The 15,921-nt window shown below is 44.7% G+C and overlaps 1 long non-coding RNA gene across 1 annotated transcript in view; it reads left to right on the top strand.

Moving 5' to 3' along the window:
- The window catches only part of LOC139436418 (uncharacterized), a 53,755-nt gene extending 38,554 nt beyond the window's left edge, over window positions 1-15,201 (top strand). The window contains exons 3-5 of the long non-coding RNA XR_011645672.1: window positions 1,543-1,675; window positions 3,071-3,226; window positions 14,545-15,201. This is a non-coding gene — a long non-coding RNA (uncharacterized lncRNA). The remainder of the gene's footprint in view (window positions 1-1,542; window positions 1,676-3,070; window positions 3,227-14,544) is intronic.
- The last annotated feature ends 720 nt before the right edge of the window (window positions 15,202-15,921 follow it).

The following is a 15,921-nucleotide window of genomic DNA, read 5'->3' as shown; positions in this document are numbered from 1 at the left end:
CTAACTTACCTTCATTTAGTTAGTCTCCCCTCCCCCTTTTTTTTGCTCTGAGGAAAAAGGGTCCATCCTGACAAGCCCCATCTAGTCCTCTCCGTGTTCCCACAGAGAAGCCCTAGTCCCTTGCCCTGCCCCAGGAACTCCAGTCAAGGAAAGCTCAGGATCAACCTCACCAGGGCTATCACATGTAATGTATCAGAGCTGAGACTGTCCTGACGAGCTAACAGTAACTTCCTTGTTGCCAAGCCCAGCGGACTCTCCTCAGTGCTCACCAGACTTGTCTTCTCATCTGCCCTTGCCGCTGCTGCCCCCGCCTCTTCTCTTCCCCACGCCTACACCATCTCTCTGCAGCCTCTTCTTCCTCTGTGTCCTTCCGAGGTGGTGGTGGTCCAGGGTTCTCTTTTCATCCTGTACAGTCTCCCTGGAGCACCTCATCTCTTCATAGCTTCCATGTCATTTTTATCCAGAGAATCTCTATATCAGTGGGACAAGGATGGGCTGAGGTAACCTGTTAATAACCCTGAATACTGGTTTTTCAGGTGACGTGAAGGGGCTGCATTCAGATGCAGGTTGTTCTCAGTTCTCACACCACGGGGTGGAACACACTGAGCTATATGTTAATGTTTCTCAACAGCATACGCTTCCAAACTCCAGACCTTTATAGCCACATCCCTGCTCTGTAGTTGGCTTTACATCTCCTTGGCTATAATAGACACTTTCTGGGAAGGACTTTTTCCCCAGCTGCGGGAGAGCTGTTGGCATACCCCCCTCAGCTGGTAGCCCCTTCCAGGACAGCCTCAGCTGGAGAGAACTACCTCACCCAAGGCCTCATCATTTCCCCATTTCCCAGGGTATCCTACATCAAATCATTAATGAGTGTGGAAATATAAAGGCTCAGCCATCTTGGCCCAGAGCTCCCTGAGAGGTGAGATGAGTTTCTGGTTAGCTAATGCTGCATAACAAACCATCCCCAAAATTTAGTGGCTTAAAACAGCAACATTTATTTTACTCATGAATCTGAAGTCCTGACAGGGCTCCAGGTGGGAGAAAGTGACAAGGAGATAGCTAGTCTCTGCCTCACCCCAGGGTCTGCTAGGGTGGCTTGAAGTTTAGGGGTTGGATTCATCTGAAGATTGTTACTCGTGTGTTTGGCATTTAGATGGGCAGGCTCAAACTGTAGTTTCTTGGGCATCTCTATCTCTGTGTGGTCCTTCCACATGCTCTCTCTAGCATAGCAGCTTCAGGGTAGCTAGAATTCTTACATATTGACTCAGGGCTCCTAAGATGCATGTCCCAAGAGAAAGAGGCAGGAGGAAATCCTATTGCCTTTGTGTGTGGGGGTGGTACTGGAATCGGGGATTGAACCCAGAATCTCGTATGTGGGAGGCCAGCACTCAACCACTGAGCAACATTGGCTCCCCTGAGTTGGCTCCCTTATCTGTTTGCTTGTTCTTTGCTTGTTTTTGTTTTTGCTCATTGCTTGTGCTTGGTGTCTACTCATCGTATTTTTTTTTTTCACTTGTTGTCTGTTTTTGTTTTTTTTAGGAGGCACTGGGAACTGAACCTGGGACCTCCCTCTCCATGGAAGAGGGTCAACATCAGATTATTAGAAGAACATGCAGGATGGAATATATATTGATGAGGGCATCTTTGGAAAATAAGATGTGTCAAAGCCAAGGTCATCATTGGACCTGCATTGCAACTTGATTACTCCTGTGCCCACTCTTGTATTCTTCTCCTTTCTGCTGGTATCACTTTCAAGAACATACCTTAAAAAATACCCAGCTCACTAATCTGTGTCTCTTTCCAAAGAACTCAACCTGCCATCTTAGCCCCTTAAAATAAGCATGTTCAGAACAGAAGTCATCTTTTCTACCCGCTACTCCTCAATTTTTCTTCTCTGTACCTTACCTCAGTGAATTACTCCATCTTTATCCAACATCAGCCCTTTCCCTCAGCCCCATATCCAGCCACTCTCCCAGTTCCATGTCTCTTGAACATCTTTCACACTTGCCGGTTTCTCTTCTTCCCCATGCCACTATCCTCATCCAAGTTGCTATTGTCTTCTACTCAGGATTTTGCACAATAGTCCCAGAACCAATCTTTTGTATCCTCTCTTGGTTCCCTGAAGCCCAAACTCCACTTGTTGCCAGAATAGTCTTTCTAAATGTCATATGATTATTTCATTTCCCAATTGCCCATATGACAAAGTCCAAGCCTCTTAACTTGGCCTGCGGGATGCTTTGTAATCAAGCCTTTGAAGTCCCCATTTCTCACCCCTGCCTTGTCACACTCTGAGTTTCTTTCAGTTCCAATTTTGAGCATGGTAAAATCCTTCAGCCTTTTCAGAAGGTATTTCCTCCGGGTGGACAGCACTTCATGCCCACCTCCACTCATTCCAGTTCCTCCAGCAAGCCCTCCCTGACTCCTTCGACTGTGTGAGGGGTCCTGACAAGAGCTCCCATAGCTTCCCTCTCACCATAGCACAGTCACATTTCATAGACTTCCGTGTGCAGTCACTTTTCCTGGAGGCTGGATGTTCCACCAGGGCAGTGGCCATGGCAATCTTGTTCGACAATGTAGCTGTGGTGCTTAGCCCAATGCAGGACACACTGTGGACACTCAGGCTGCTGTGCTCAGCCAGACATATTGTGCGCCAGGCAACTCCAGGGAGCCCCATTACATAGCCTGCACTGTGGGTGCAGCCCCAGGGTTAAGGAGAGCCCAACCTAGACACCCACAATGGCCCAGCAAAAATTGTCACTGTATGATCAAGTGAGTAAATAAATTTTTCCATCCTTAGTACAGGTCTCTCTGTTAATAATGAAATTAACATCTGTCTACACAAAAAAAAATCTGATTTCAGTCCCTTTTCTAAATGTCAAAGAATGCAACATGTGCAACTAGAAAGAAATGTAAAAGCCTAAACCTGTGGTTCTCAGTCCTGGATGTACATTAGAATTACCTGAGAGGCTTTTGAAAACTACTGATGTCTGGACCCCATCACAGGCCAGTTAAGCGGATTCGGGGACAGGGGGGGTGCGAGGCATTGGTATTTCTTATATCTCCCCAGGTGACTAATGTGCAGCCAAGGTTGAGAACCTCTGACCTAAAGAGCATCCAAGCACATCCAAGGAGCTTAAGAACCCCATCTGGCAATCATTAACTTCACCCATAAACACCTGTTCAGTAGCAACTAGCCTGAGAACCCAGGAAAAAACATTTTGGGGTAAGTGTATTTCTTCTCTGGTTTTTGGAACTCGGGTGCAGAGAGCTGCGTTTGTCATGTTCATTGTCTCCACTGGCCCACGCAGGGCCCCTCTTGTTTTATTTATTCTCTCTTATCCCCATCGCCCCTCCAAGTTCTTTCCCTCCACCACAGGTATTTGATACAGTATATATTTGTGGTAGAGGCATTCTTATGAAAATGTGTTGTGCTGCTTTGTATGTCTGCATTTTTATTTTATGTACATGGTATTGTGCTTGAGATTCATTCTGATGGCTAACTTTGTACTCCATCCACGTTTTGCTGGGGGTACATCCAGACTGTTGGTTCTAACTGCTGCCCAGTATTCCAGACTGCCCTTTTACCACACTTCCCCCAACCACCCCCCAGTGATATTCACCCACACTGCTTCACGCACCCCAACTCCACAGCACCGCAATAGTCATCCTTGTTTATGTGGTGGATCTATGTGTGAATTTATCGGGGGTAAATCCCCTGTCTCTGGTCTGTGAGGTATTTTTTAGACCTCATGACTTCGGTGTTTTGGCATAATGGATACTTTTACACCAATACATAAAAAAAAAAAAAAGTCCAAATTGTTCATGTAGTGTATTGACTATAATAATGGGACCCAAACAATATGTGGAGTGACTATAAGAAAACAATCCGATACATTCCTAATGCCTGGGAAAGAGATGGCCATAGGATCCCAGTCTCACTCAGTCCTGATACCTTCCCAGGCTGGATTTCTGTGGGGTGGTCTCCAGCACAGACCACTGAGTCACCTCAAAGAAAATGTCTATGAAGTTTAGCCATTTCTTCGCTTGTCCCAAAATGTTATTGGATGAAGGACTTCTAACTTCCCAGGATCTTTTTTTAAAAAAAGATTTATTTTTTATTTCTCTCCCCTTCCCTGCCCTCATCCCCCGCCCCACCCCCCCCAAGTTGTCTGCTCTCTGTGTTCATTCTCTGTGTGTTCTTCTGTGTCCGCTTATATTCTTGTCAGCGGCACTGGGAATCTGTCTCTTTTTTGTTGCGTCATCTTGCTGCGTCAGCTCTCTATGTATGCGGCACCACTCCTGGGCAGGCTACGCTTTTTTTGTACTGGGTGGCTTTACTTGAGGGGTGCACTCCTTGTGCATGGGGCTCTCCTACACAGGGGACACCCGTCTGGCAGGGCACTCCTTGCGCACATCAGCACTGTGCATGGGCCAGCTTATCACGTGGGTCAAGGAGGCCCAGGGTTTGAACCCTGGACCTCCTATGTGGTAGGTGGATGCTCTATCCATTGGGCCAAATCTGCTTCCCTCCAGGGATCTTAACAGAGCAGGTTACATAGGGGCAAAGGCTAAACTTGGATCAAGAAATGGGGTTACATGCATTAAACCTTACCTCTGCTGGCAAAACTAGGTAGGATCAGCCATTTCAATTTGGGAAAGAATGAAGTGTTGCCAAAACTCTGCTACTTATAATCAGCATTATAAGCTGGACAGAATATTGAGATAAGGCCTCACGGTTTAATTGGTAAATATGTACAATGATAGTGACTTATTGAAAAGTCTTTGTACAATAGCTGTGTTATGTAAACCATTACTGTCTATGAGATTTTATTGAAAATGCTTTGTACAACAGCTATGTTATATAATCCATTATTATCTGTGAGATTTCCTAACCAAATTCCTGTGTCTTAAAGCAGTTACCACTTTGGCAAAAGTATTTAGGTTGATGTTGAGTCGTGATAGTTTTTCTGCTTGACCAGGAGCCTCCATAGTTATTGAGCTTTTCTCTGGCTAAGAGAATGTAGTGGTCAATTGTGCAGGCTCTCTGCATGTTCTGTCTCTAGGGCAAAGTGATTATCTTCTCTGTGCCTCAGTTTCCTCACCTAAAAAATATTGTTGGTGCTAGGGCTTGCGGTGTAAGAATTAAATGGGGAAATGCATGTAAGGCACTAAGCCCTACAGTGTAATTAGCCGTGTATAGATGCTCAGCAACTTTCCTTGCGAGGATTTCTTTAAGCATCCTAGTCAGAACTGGGACATTTCAACTCAAAGAAATTTCTTTAGATCCACTTCCTTTATGAGTCCTTCTCTGGCAAACAACAAACTTCTGCTCTCTGACTTCCTGCAGACCTGAGTCTAAACTTCCTTACCTGCCCTTTGCTTTGGGTTGTCCGTACTTTTTTTTTCCATTAAAAAATTTTATTGTAGTATATCATTCATACATGAACCTACATAAACAATAAGTGTATAGTAAAAGTTGTGAACTTCCAAAACAAACATGTATAACAACATATGGGGGTCCCATACATCACCCCACCACCAAAACTTTGCATTGTTGTGAAACGTTTGTAACAAATTATGAAAGAACATCATCAAATATTACTAATAACTAGAGTTTATATTTCCCCAACCCACCCTATTATTTTTTTATTTATTTATTTATTTTTAAAGGTTTATTTTATTTATTTCTCTCCCCTTCCCCCCTCACCATTGTCTGCTCTCTGTGTCCATTCACTGTGTGTTCTTCTGCATCCGCTTGCATTGTCAGGTGGCACCAGGAAACTATCTCTTTTTTGTAGCATCATTTTGCTGCGTCAGCTCTCTGTGTGTGGTGCCACTCCTAGGCGGGCTGCACTTTTTTCACATGGGGTGGCTCTCCTGGCGGGGTGCACTCCTTGTGTGTGGGGCTCCCCTATGTGGGGGCACCCCTGTGTGGCACAGCACTCCTTGTGCATGGTAGCACTGCTTGTGGGCCAGCTTACCACACCGGTCAGGAGGCCCTGGCGATTGAACCCTGGACCCTCCATATGGTAGGCAGATGCTCTATCAGTTGAGCCACATCCTTTTCTCCCCACCCTATTATTTTGTAGTTGTTGTTCATAAACCATACAATTCATCTAAAGCATACAATCAATGGCATTTGGTATAATCACAGAGTTGTGCACTCATCATTTCAATCAGTATTAGAGCATTTTCATTACTCAAAAAAAAAAACACACAAAAAACAATAACAGAAACCAAACCACTATCATATCCATGCGTTAGTGCTATGAATTATAAATCCTATAATATGCTTTCACTGTTTCTATTCATTTCCAAACATTTCCAAACAACTTTTTACCAATTCACAGATTAAACCTCAGCTTTCCATTCGCTAATTACATTCTATTCTCTGGTGATTTATATTCTAGTTGTTAACTCTATGAATTTTGTTAATTATATTTAGTTCATAATAGCAAAATCATACAATATTTGTCCTTTTGTACCTGGCTTGCTTCACTCAACATAATGTCCTCCAGGTTCACCTATGTTGTCATATACTGCACGACTTTATTTCTTCTTATAGCTAAATATTATTCCATCATGTATATATACCACAATTTGTCTATCCATTCATCACTTTATGGGCATCTGGATAGTTTCCATCTTTCAGCAATTGTGAATAATGTTGCTATGAACATTAATATGCAGAAGTCTATTCATGTACCTGCTCTCAGATCTTCTGTGTATATACCTAGTAGTGGTATTACCAGGTCATATGGCAGATCTATCCCTAACTTCCTTAGGAACTGCCAAACAGACTGCACAGGGGCAATCCCATCAACAGTAAACATTCCTATCTCTCCATATCCTCTCCAACTCTTGTAGTTTTCTGTTTTGTTAATAGTGACCATTCCAGTAGGTGTGAAATGATATTTCATAGTTTTGATTTGCATTTCCCTAATAGCCAGCAATGGTGAACATTTATTCACATATGTGTGTGGTTCTTTTTTTTTTTTTTTTTTGCCATTTGTATTTCTTCTTTGGACAAATGTCTATTCAAGTCTTTTGCCAAGTTTTTTAAAAAGAAATGTTACATAAAAAATATAGGGGATTCCTATATGTCCCACCCCCTCCCCCTCCAACACTTTCCCACATTAGCAACATCCTTCATTCGTGTGGCACATCTGTTACAATTGATGAACAATATTGAAGCATTGCTACTAACTGTGGACTATCGTTTACATTATAGATTATACTCTGCCCTGCACAATTTTGTAGGTTATGACAAAATTGTATAATGGCCTGTATCCATCATTGAAGTGTCATTCAAGACAATACCAATGTCCTGAAAATGCCCCCATGTTACACCCATTCTTCCCTCTTCCTCCTCTCAGGACCTCTGGTGGCTACTGCCTTTACATCAATTATGAGTTCTTCCATTGCTATAATAAGTCTATAATAGAATAATAATCTACTTTAGTTCATTGTTCATTCCCCAATCTTGAGGATTCTGGGATGGTGATGCCCACTCTGTTTCTAATTGAGAGGGGCCTTGATCCCACGGGGCAGTTGGAGGACACTATCTTGGTTGCAGCTGCAGACACTCTGTTTCTTGGGATGGGCATTGTCCATTATCATCTCCTTGCTGTCCTAGGTCAGTTCCATGAACTGGAGAGTAGGTGTTGGAACTCTGCTGAGATTCAGGACTCAACCAGCACATGAATGGACTGATGATTTAAGTCTCTGAGACATATATTTAACAAACATATTATAGCTTCAAATAAAAGGGGCAGTGCCCATTTTTAAATACAGTTGGTTATTTGTCTTTTTATTGTTAAGTTGTAGGCTCTCTTTATATACCAACCTATATTAGATCCTTGTCAGATGTGTGATTTCCAAATATTTTCTTCCATTCAGTAAGCTACCTTTTTACCCTCTTCACAAAGTCCTTTGAGGGAAGTGGACTTGGCCCAGTGGTTAGGGCATCCGTCTACCACACGGGAGGTCTGCGGTTCAAACCCTGGGCCTCCTTGACCCATATAGAGCTGGCCCATGCACAGTGCTGATGTGTGCAAGGAGTGACGTGCCATGCAGGGGTATCCCCTGCATAGGGGAGCCCCACGAGCAAGGAGTGCGCCCCGTAAGGAGAGCTGCCCAGTGCTACAGAAAGTGCAGCCTGCCCAAGAATGGTGCCACACACACGGAGAGCTGATACAACGAGATGACGCAACAAAAAGAAACACAGATTCCCATGCCGCTGACAACAACAGAAGTGGACAAAGAAGACGACGCAGCAAATAGACACAGAGAACAGACAACAGGGGTGGGGTAGGAATAAATAAATAAATAAATCTTGAAAAAAAAACACATTCCTTTGAGGTACAAAAATGTTTAATTTTGAGGATGTCCCATTTATTTTTTTTCTTTTGTTGCTCGTGCTTTAGGTGTAAGTTTTAAGAGACAAGGTCTTGTAGATTTTCCCTACACTATTTTCTAGAAGTTTTATGGTCCCTCGATCTTATGTTTAGATCATTGATCCATTTTGAGTTGATTTTTGTATAGGGGTCTTTTGGTTATGGATATCCAGTTCTACCAGCACCATTTATTGAAGAGACTGTTCTGTCCCAGAAAAGTGGACTTGGAAAACTTATCAAATATCAGTTGAGGGAAACAGATGTGGCTCAAGCGATTATGTGCCTGTCTACCATGCGGGAGGTCCAGGGTTGAATTCCCAGGACCTCCTGGTAAAGGTAAGATGGCCCATGCAGTGAGCTGGCCTACATGGAGTGCTGGTCCACATAGAGAGCTGGCACAGCAAGATGACAAAACAAAAGGAGACACAGAGGAGAGACAATAAGAGACATAGCAGACCAGGGAGCTGAGGGTGTGCAAGAGATTGAGCACTTCTCTCCCCCTCCAGAAGGTCCCAAGGTTGGTTCCCAGTGCTACCTAAAAAGACAAGCAGACACAGAAGAACACACAGCAAATGGACACAGAGAGTAGACAGCAAGTATAAAACAATGGGTGTGTGTAAATAAATCTTTTTTAAAAATCAGTTGATCATAGAGGTGAGGATTTATTTCTGGACTCTCAATTTGATTCCATTCATCAATGTATATATCTTTATGCCAATACCATACTGTTGTGACCACTGTAGCTTTAAAATACACAAAGTTCAGAATGCATGACTCCTCCAACTTCACTCTTCTTTTTTAGGATGTTTTCAGTTATTTGGGACCCCTTCCCTTCCAAATAAATTTGATAATTGGCTTTTCTATTTCTTTAGAGCAGGCTGTTGGAATTTTGATTGGGTTTACATTAACTCGATAAATCATTTTGGGTAGGACTGATATCTTCACAATGTTTAGTCTTCCAACCCATGAATACATAATGTCATTCCAGGGAAGGGGGTGTGGCTCAGCTGATAGAGCATCTACCTACTATACGGAGGGTCCAGGGTTCGATGCCCAGGGCCTCTTGACCCGTGTGGTAAGCTGGCCCACACACAGTGCTGCCATGAGCAAGGAATGCCGTGTCATGCAGGGACACCCCTGCATAGGGGTGCCCTACACACAAGGAGTGCACCCCACAAGGAGAGCCGCCCCATGTGAAACAAGCACAGTCCACCCAGGAGTGGTGGTGCACACATGGAGAATTGACGCAGCAAGATGACACAACAAAAAAGAGATGCATGGACTTGGCTCAGTGGTTAGGGTGTCCGTCTACCACATGGGAGGTCCGCGGTTCAAACCCCGGGCCTCCTTGACCTGTGTGGAGCTGGCCCATGCACAGTGCTGATGCGCGCAAGGAGTGCCCTGCCATGCAGGGGTGTCCCCCGCGTAGGGGAGCCCCACGTGCAAGGAGTGCACCCCGCAAGGAGAGCCGCCCAGCACAAAAGAAAGTGCAGCCTGCCCAGGAATGGCGCCGCCCACACTTCCTGTGCCACTGACGACAACAGAAGTGGACAAAGAAACAAGACGCAGCAAATAGACACAGAGAACAGACAACCGGGGGAGGGGGGGAATTAAATAAATAAATAAATCTTTAAAAAAAAAAAAAAAAAAGAGAGATGCAGTTTCCCGGTGCTGCCTGACAATATAAGCGGACGCAGAAGAACACACAGCAAATGGACACAGAGAGCAGACAATGGGGCAGGCTGGAAGGGGAGAGAAATAAATCTTTAAAAAAAAAAAAAAGTCATTCCACTTTTTAAAGTCTTTTTAAAATTTCTTTCAGAGTATAGGTCCTGCACAACTTCAGTTAAATTTATTCCTAGATATTTGAGTCATTTTGTAGGTATTGTAAATGGAATTTTTTTTCTTGATTTCCTGCTAAACTTGTTCATTACTAGTGTTTAGAAACACTACTGATTTTTGTGGGTTGACCTTGTATCATGCCAGTTTGCTGAACTCATTTATTAGCTCTAACAGTATTGTTGTAGATATGTCAGAATTTTCTAAATATAGGATCATGTCATGGGTGATAAGTGTTTGTATTTAATGTGTTGGGTTTTTTTTTTTCTGTCTAACTGGATTAAAATTTGAGGGAAATGACAGTGTCTTCCATTTTCTTAGCAAATTCAAGGACACAATATATATAGACTAGAAGAATGCTTTTTGTACTCACTTTCAAAGTCCCTTTAAAATATTGCTAGCAGGGAAGCAGATGTGGCTCAAGTAATAGATAGCCTACCATATGGGAAGACCTGGGTTCAATCCCTGGGGCTTCCTGTGAAAAAGAAGAAGAGAAAGCGTACCTGCGTGGTGAGCTAGTGCCGGTGTGGTAAGCCGAGTGCCTGTGCGGCGAGCCAAGTGCTCATACAACAAGCCAGTGCCTGCACAAGTGAGTCACGCAGCAAGATAATAATGCAACAAAAGAGACAAAGGGGAGGGTCAAGGTGAAGCACAGCAGAAACCAGGAACTGAGGTGGCACAGCTGACAAGGAACCTCTCTCCACATCAGAGGCCCCAGGATCGAATCCTGATGAATCCTAGAGGAGAAAATGAGAAGACCAAAAAAAGAAATAGCTATAGAAGATCACACAGCAAATGGATACAGACAGCAAAAACAGGGGGAAGGGGAGAGGGAAGGGAAGAGGGAAATAAATAAATCTTTAAAAAAATATTGCTAGCATAAGAAGAATTGCATTCTCTTAGTATAGTGTATAAATTAATTAATGAAACTTGAACAGGATAAGTTTTTATTCCTTCTTCCCAAGAAGAGTTGAGCTGGTATTTTCTGTGACCATCTCTGGTCAGGTAGTCCATGTCACAGTGCCTCTTTGCTCCAAAGCACCCACCAGGGTCGGCATTCCCTTGCTTTGGACACAGAGGAGTATTTAGTGCTGTTACTTTTTCCATGTGGGGACTTCCTGTTGAAGTAAACAAGCAGCATAAATCCTCTGTGTGTATGTGAGTATATTTGTGTGATTGTGTGTTTTTGTTCTAAAAAGTCACTTCCCTTTGTCATTTTTTTCAGCCTCCCAGAATTCACATACCATCACAGGTAATCATCTATTATTATAAAACACTGGGGAGTGGAGGTGGCTCAAGCCATTGCCTCCCTCCCACACGGGAGGTCTCGGGTTTGGTCCCGGTGCCTCCTAAAAAGAAGACAAGCACACAACGAACAGACACAGAGAGCAGACAGCACAAAACAAGGGGAGGGGGGAGAAATAAAAAAATAAAATAACTCTTTTAAAAAAAAAACCCGTCATTCCCTCTTACAGGTAGGAAGGGGAAATATTTCAGTTGCTTCAGCCAGCCACTAATTGATTCAGGTAGTTTTTTGACATTTGAGTTAAAACACACTGCTTCCATAACAGGAGAAATGCTTTCCGCAGGGGGATATGGCCTTCACATTCTACTACAATGCTTACTTTTAAAGCATGAGCTGATTTCTGCAGCTCATCGTTCTTCCTGTAGTGAAAGGTTCCCCTTCTGACATTTTCTTTTCTTTTTTTCTTTTTGCTGACCCAATGGTTGAAACTAATGACTTGGATTTTATCCTTTTTCTACACACTCAAGGAAATCTTATGAACACCTTCAACACCTCTCCCTTTTAAATCTCAGTATTACCTTTTCTTTCACTTCATTATTTTGCAATCTCCCTTGCTTCTGAACGGATTTTTGATGACTAGTTTAAGAAAGAAAAAATATTCCTTTCTCATATCATTTATTCAATGAATCCTGCCACATCCTGTAAGTTTCTCATCAATGATCTTATTAGTTCCCTTAGGGCTTTGAATCCCATCTTCAGCAGAAATCAGTGCCTAGAAGAGGGACACCCAATGACTGGGGACAAAGGTGAAGGCAGATGGGGGTGAGTGACAGTGAAAAGAAGGAGCCTGATGGGGCTCCCATTGCCGTATGGTCTTAATTGGCTGTTTGTCTTCAGACTCATTAACCAAAGCACTTGGCTAAATAAGGAGCCCACATACCTTTCTCTGAAAGGGGGGTCACAGGATCTCTTGAATTTTAATTTCAGGAGAGTCAGAACCTTTGACCTCCTTCCTTACTGAGTCAGACCCCCATTAACTGTTTGACCCCTGATTGGCTCAAGTACATAACGAATGTGATATTCTTGGGGCAGCATCTTGTAGAAGTTAGCAAGCACAGGCTGGGGAGCCAGGGCAGCTCAGTGGCTGAGTGCCTGCTTTCCATGTATGAGGTCCTGGATTCAATCCCTAGTGCTTCCTACAAAAAAAAAAAAAGAAAGCAAGAAAGCATAGACTTTGGAATCCCATAGGCCTGAGTTGAACGCTAGACTCTGCCCATTTACCAGCTTGGTGACCTTGGGTGGGTTATTTAATGTGTCTCAACTTCAGTTTCTTCCTATGTCGAGAACAATAGCCACACCTGTGACTATTCTTGGGCATTTCTGTATCCAGGTCAAATGAGAACATGCGTTGAGCAGCTGTGACGGGCCAGGCGTTCCTTGCATAGACACCATGGGCTGACCAGGATGGACACGGTCCCACATGGTGCCTCAGGGCTGGGAGGGGTTAGAGGCAGGAGAATGCAGATGGTTATCTAAGCAGAGCCCCGAGGTGGAGTGCAGGGGAGGCAGCCTGGCCATCTCCCACAGAGGGAACGGCATGTGCAAAGGCTAGGAAGGGAGCAGTGACTTGGTCTTCTCAGTGCTCAGTGGGCCCTGGAGCACAGAAGGGGAGAGGCCTAGGGTGAGGCTGGGGAGATGTATCACTGCAAGAACAGCAAAGTCTGGCACAAGGCAGGGTTCAGAGAGGAGTAAGAGGCTGTTGTTTTCATTCAGATGCAAAACCGTGGTGCTCTAAATGAGACAAGAGGCAAAGAGGATGTGCGGAGGTCATTGGATTTAAGAGATTCAGAAATTAGAGTCCATGGGACATGGTGGGTTTAGTCTGCATGGCTTCAACAAAAATTTCCTACGCTCGCCATCTGTTACTTGCAGGACCTTGACCTTCCACGGAGCCAATGTCCAGTAAACCTCACCACACGTGTTCACCCCCATCTGTCCCCTGAATCCTGGTTGATTTTGCCAGGTGTGGGGTTCTGGCCTTGCCCTACAGGCAAGGGGTGAGGGGTGGAGTGTCCTGGGACATTCCTGTTTTAGAAAAACCAGAACATTGAAGTGTCAACACTTGAGAATTTGGGTGTTGACATCACCCATTTTAGTGCACGGGGCAGTCCTTTGATTTTTCTCCTCTTCTGAAAGTCTGCTTTGGGATCAGTGTGGTGGCCAAAAGAAAGGCTTGGAGAGGGAAAGTCATCCTAGGCAGCCCCTGTCAGGCAGTCAGGTGAATTAGGGAACCCAATGGAGAAGGGCAATGATGGGAAAGATTCCAAACTGTAATCCAAATCACCCTCTCCTTCAAGGTGACTTTTCTATTTATACTTTGTATCCTTTGATACTAAAATCTGTTGAAAGTCCCTGATCCTACACCAACAAAAAGGCACGTAGAGGCATTGAGAAGTGTGAGGGATGGCAGGGAAATCAGCCTAGAACTGGTGGTATTGCTTGGACAGGAAGTGAAAACTATAATGGGCATAAGGAAACCACAGAGTCCCCCCTTCATGGTGCTGGAGAACAACATGTAGAGAACTCTGAATTATTTTGAAATTACTTTTGATGGTCAGATATACCTTTCTAAAACCGGGCCACGTGGGTCACTATTTTAATAAGGTTATATCAACAGCAGCAGCAAAAGTAGCTGACATTTACTGAATCCTTGGTATGTGAGAGGCCCTGTAGCAGGCAGGGAACTTCATCTCATTTCTCTGCAGAATGATGCTATCTGTGAAATACGATCATTGTTCCCATTCTACAGATAAGAAAGCCTAGACTCAGAAAGTTGATGTAACTTGCTCAGTGTTCCAAGGTTGGTACATGGTGGAAGGAACCAAGGAAAATCATTTAAATTAGGACATTTGGGGTTTGATAGAAGTTGAGAGCTAAGACAGTTTATGTGTGGAAAGTTTGGTCTTTGATAATAGGAAAATAATGCTAATTGGGAGTGTTGTGTAAATACTGTTTAATATGTATTTTTAAGCAACCACATTGTGGTCTCTGTGTTTCTAGAGATCTGCACATGGAGATGAAGTACGCATTGGTCCAGCTGGACCTCTAGAGGCCCCTTCAGTACACACTGCTGCTTTGTGAAGATCACGGCATCCCTAGCACAGAGTGGCCCACGTGAAGTAATGGTGCCCCCAGAGGACAAGCCAGCTGGGCTTCTGGTTGGCATTCCCCTTATTGGGCCCAGGTACTCTATGCTGTACTCTCCCAAAGTGGAGCTGGGGAGAAGGATGCTAAGCAGGCCTGCAGACTGACCAAGTCCACCATCCCACAGTCCTGATGGAGTTTCCCTCTTGGGAGCCACCCCGACCGGTTGGGCACTGGTAGATAAGTCTGAACTGAACGAACCAAGCAGGAAGTGCCAGTTCCTCCTCTGCACAGAGTGATCCTGAGCTCTTTGTAGAATAATCTGTCCAGCCCAAGAGGAGGAAAAAAAAACAGCAAAATCTGGCCCCACAATGCCGCCGTGTCTCAGAACCTTGCTGGAGATCCCGTGCTCTCTGCCTGGAGTTGTGAAATCCCCTGATTTTGCTTGCCCACAATTTTCACCAACTCTCATTGCCCCTCAGTAAGGAACCTGACTAGTTTTGGGGGGCATTCTGCAGCTCAACCCTACCCTCTCCGCCTCAGTTTCCTTGTATGTAAAATGAAGTGTTTGGATTCAACAAGCCTGCAGTTTTGATTCTGAATCCATTAATTGTAGAGTAAAAAATGAATGCCAATGCTATCAAAATATTAACCCTCCCAATTTGAAAAGGGTCAGTTTTGTTAGGTGAGATGCAGAGGTGGAGTGGGAGTTAAGATGGCCCATATTCTCTCCAGGTGGGGAAGCCCCCAGGTTAGCCCACACTTGAGGGCAGTCTCAGACCCGGGAACCTAATCGGATTGGGTCCTGAGCTGATCCAGGTGCCCCAGCAGCAGTGCACTCAGCCCCAGCTAACACTGGTGTGGAGGCACCCACCTTCCCGGATGTGTGCCTTCCGCCTACTTCAAGTGGCATCAGTGAGAGAAAGGAACATGGTACTGGGGCTGGAATGAGAGAAGAGAACCGAGGAGTGGTGCTGGGAGAGACCTTTACAATCCTTCATTTTACTAGAGAGGGTAAGTGGAGTCCCAGACCCTTCAGGACTGAGCCCCGGGGCCACTGTCTCCACCGCCAGCCAGAGCCAGAGGAGAGGAAGGGAGTGCTCACCCACAAGTCACCTCGGTTTTTAATCCACCCTGGGGAATTTGCTCTCCATTCGGCCAGGGTGACCAGCGTGCGGTTTCCATGGGTGACTTGGGGCTTGGGATTTCCTCTCGCGAGCCCGTGCCACCCCGACCCAGGCCTTCCGGTCATCTTGCATTACCCCTGTGTGCTAGCCCAGAAGCCCCAAACAG

This window comes from Dasypus novemcinctus, chromosome 14 (assembly GCF_030445035.2).
Source record: "Dasypus novemcinctus isolate mDasNov1 chromosome 14, mDasNov1.1.hap2, whole genome shotgun sequence".
In the NCBI taxonomy this organism is placed as follows: domain Eukaryota; kingdom Metazoa; phylum Chordata; class Mammalia; order Cingulata; family Dasypodidae; genus Dasypus; species Dasypus novemcinctus.
This window is presented reverse-complemented; position numbering and strand designations above follow the sequence as displayed.